The sequence below is a fragment of the Pteropus vampyrus genome, unplaced genomic scaffold (assembly GCF_000151845.1).
Source record: "Pteropus vampyrus isolate Shadow unplaced genomic scaffold, Pvam_2.0 Scaffold154, whole genome shotgun sequence".
In the NCBI taxonomy this organism is placed as follows: domain Eukaryota; kingdom Metazoa; phylum Chordata; class Mammalia; order Chiroptera; family Pteropodidae; genus Pteropus; species Pteropus vampyrus.
Genome location: NW_011888935.1, coordinates 2,540,439 through 2,544,758, shown reverse-complemented (window position 1 = coordinate 2,544,758; position 4,320 = coordinate 2,540,439).

Below are 4,320 nucleotides of genomic sequence, written 5' to 3'. Positions count from 1 at the left end.
AATCATTGCAACTCAGAGGGACCTGGTCAGTTGGCTGGAAGTCAGTGCCACTGGGTACAACCCAAACCACCTTCAAATGTCAGCTTCTGAGCTACACTCTGACACCCTCCACTACTCGGGGGACAGGGAATGGCCAGCTGTTTTTCCAGCAAGGCCAACCTCGGCTAGGAGCTTTCTACCCTTCACCACTGTTTGGTCCGCCCATGTGACTCAGAAACTGAATTTCCCGCTTGCCCAGACACCCATAAACAATTAGTGGATGCCAGGATATAAGACGAGGATGCCAATGGACATGAAAGAAGGAGGGACAGAGTGTCAGACTGTCTGTCTGACTTTACAGTCCCGTAAGGACTTGAGAGCCACACCGTGGGACTCCCAGAGCAAGTCTGTCTACCTAAAACTCGATAGAAGGACACTTCTGCTACATAAAGGCCAAAGGAGACTGAGTCCATTAAACTCGGCCCATCTCTCACCGGCACCGCCTCTAGTTCTCCATCCGATGTGTCATCTCCCCCGAGCTATAAATCGAATCACTTCACCCTGCAGGTTAAAACTGTCTATGTGATTCTCACGATCCACAGAATCAAATCCTTGCCTCACGCCTCTCCATGCATCCTCGAATTTGTGTTAGCCATACCGATTTTTAAAACTTCTTTTTAGATATTTTAAGTATAAAATAATACATACTCAAAAATGAAACAATTTCAATGGCACAAAGAAAAAAAAAATTCGTTCTCTCTTTGATCTCGATTTCTCTTCCTTTAGCAATAAACTGTTAATGCTTTGGCATTTAGCCCTTCAGGTCTTTTTTCTACATATAAACTTTTATGTATGAGAGTTACATTCTGACTTACCAAACCAACTAATACACGCATGAAAGATACATAAAAACAGACAGAAACATACAAAGAGGAAGCGATATACACGGGGAAGTTCAGGCCACTATTCTCAATGAGCACACAGTCCAGGTTGCACGCTGTGACTCTGCGGTCCTTTAGAAGGGCTAGGTGTCCTGTGGAGGACAAACATCACACAGAGCTGAGTGTGCATCTAATGCTCACAGGTGCAGGTTTGACTGCAGTTGACCTTCGCCTTAGGAATGCGCTTTAAGACCAAACCCCCTCATTGGATGTGACTTCAACGTGTATGTGAATATATTTTCGTTATATTGTATCTCTCAATCATGAGCATTTTCAAGTCTTTATGTATCTCTTTATTTGTAACCACTGCCAGATACAGTGTTGCTGAGCTGGACCACCATTCACTCAGCCTCCCTCCTGCTGGCAGGTGTCTTGCCCCAGGTCTTCATTGTAAGAGGTAATGATGCATCAAACATCCTATTACGGAAGCCTTTGTGCTCTTATTTGGGGATAGTGCTAGGATACATCCGTGGGAGCGAAACTACTGAAACAAAAAGTGGGCACTTTTACTTTCGAATTTTCGATGAATATTACCAAAGGGTTATATAAATGTAAACACATACGAATAGTGACCTCGCTCTTTTCTAAAGCATATTTTAGAGTTATTTATTGTAGAAAGGTATGAAAAAGAAAGCAAAAATATCCCATAGTCTCCATTGAAATTTACAGTATAGAATTGAAACATATAAATATAAAAAGTAAAAAGTAAAAATGCTACCCCTCCATTGTGTTTTCGAAAAGTAACCACTCTGTGTTTTCTTTAAAACTTTTTTGCATGCATGTAATAGCATTCTTCTATACACCAAAAAAAAAAATGTCCTTTTAGTAAAAGAGGATTATTATACACATGTAACTTTTTATTGTGCTTTCCTTTCCTTTGAAAAATATATCTTTGAGAGTCTCTTCATATCAGCATATATAACTCTATCTAATTCCCGTGGCTGCATATTATTCCATTTTATTGGTATTTCATAATTTATTTAACTAGTCCGTACTGATATATATTTATAATGTTTCAAACTTTACGTTGTTACAAATGATTCTGAACATACTCATGGCAAAAACACTCATACTCTAACATGTTCTTAAAATTGAACACTGTTATATTTATAGTTTACTATTCATATATAGATATAAGTAGTATGGTTATTTATATACATGTCTTCCCCAGAAAACTGAGTTTCTTGAAGAAAAGGAGCACATCTCACTATTTGGTAAATCCCCAGGGGCCTGGTACATTGCTACATAATGGTTTTCACTAAGTGTTACATGAATGAATAAAAGAATGAAAAACATGCTGCTGGTAAAGATCTATCTTTTCTTAGTTTTAATAGGAGCCTGAAAAAAAAAAAGTATTTGTTTTATGGGTCCATTATACAAGGGACATTTGTTAAGCATCTACTATATGCGACGTGGTATGGACCACATGGTCAGGAACTGAGGTGGGAACAGAAAGATGAATGATAATTGTAGATAAGGGCCAGAGGAAATGTCGCAGACAATCAGAGGGAGCCAGAGAACATTTCTAGAGAGTAGTATAAGCCTAAAATCAGACAATAAACTGGTTTTTTGGTGGGGGAGAGGAGAGATTTGTAGTGTATACAATTCGAATGGCCATTTTCAAGTTACCAGTATATTTAACAATGGTCTCTTTTAAGCCAGAGCAAGCCTTCTCCAGCGTGGCACTGAATCAGGGTACGCAAGCCAACCTTTCGAAAACCTCCTTTCTCCCTGTCACCATGGCACACCATTCAGCTCTTGCCACCCATCCCCTGCATTGTACTGGCGAAACAGTGTTTTGGGGAGGTTCTTGGCAAGCAGAGATTTGAAGCATTCGAGAACCACTTCTAGACCTGGCTGGGCATGCCGAAAACCGCTCTGTCCATTGTCCCTGCTTCGTGTCCATTCCTGCTGGCCCTCAAGGCGTCCATTCCCTCCACAAAGGCTCCTCGCCCTATTACATTGCCTAAGCTGCTCAGTTCTTCAACGATACTTCCAACCCAGTTCTGTTAAATGAGCCAGAAATGTCTCAGAGAGAGGAAAACCATTGGAGATTGCACGTCATAAACAGGGCTCAACTCTAACCAAGCTCACATCCCCTGAGGCTTTAACATGTATTTAGATATCAAATTGACAGCAGGAATATGGGGCCTGAAGTTGGGAAGATGAGTCAGACTGTACTTTAAGAGGTATTGGTCACACGCTAAGATGTTTTTCTTTGTCAGCTGTTGCCATGAGAGAGTATAGTAATTTTCAGATCCTGTTTGGGTTACCCAAGTAAGAATATCATATAAATTTCTAGAAGACGGGCTTTACAAGAATTAGTCAATCTTAGCTCCAAGAGTATTTAGTGGGATTATTTGGCTTTGGGCGCCATTGTTTATCAGAAATCTTAAAAATAAAACAAAAACAATCAACCAGAAAAATCAAATTCACCTTTTTGGGGGAGCTTAAAATATATTTTTTTCCAATTTTAACCTACAATGCTCTTATTCATCAGATCCAGACTTGCAAACCAGAGTGAGATTCTAATTTTCCACTCAAAATAAACCATGAAAACTAGAATATTAGAAGAGGTCCCCTGGAAAATTAAATGGTGCCTTTGATGATCTAATTAAAGAACGGACAGGGAAATCATAGAGATGAAATTTAACCCAAACCAGCGAAAATCATTGAAAGTGTTTTGTTTGTTTGTTTGTTTGTTCGTTGCAATTAAGAATATCATTGTGCTATCCCTGAGAATTAGCAGTACATTCATTTCACTTTTTCTGTGGAAGGTTTCAGACGTGGGGAATAGTTAAAGCTAATTTCTAGAAAGAAAAAGAATGCTGTGTTGAAGACGAAGCATAATGCACCAAGAATCAAAGGCTGAAGAAGGAATGACCTGGCACAAGACGAGGCCCCAACCCACAGCGGATGGCTGGGCTTGATGACCTTTGTCACATTTCCAAGTGGGGCCAGCTTCGCTAGCATGCCAGAGCCCCACGCTCCCAGCGCCCTGTGCTTGGGGTTTAATGTTCTGTGATTGTCTTCTTGAAATTCTTCATTTTATCTTTGAATTTGTGTTTTTACAAATGAAGTCTAATAAGACGATGGAGCATGTGTCGATGGCTTGGAGTCTCGGCCCACAGGAAGGTTCATCACCACCCACCTCCCCAGATGGGCTGGTAGCCACAGACTCTTCCACTTCCTGGTGCCTCAGGCCATGCCCAGCCTCCCCTTCCTGACCCTGTACAGGGCTGCTGCTGTCCGTTGGCACCAGAAGGGTGAGAGCAGAGCTAATGTGCCTCACCCTGTCTTGGGACAGGGCACACACTCCAGGGTGGGCTCCCCACCCTGGCCTGACAGCACCAGAGTGCATTAGGCAGGTGACTTGGCCTCTTACCCACCCTTGATCCAG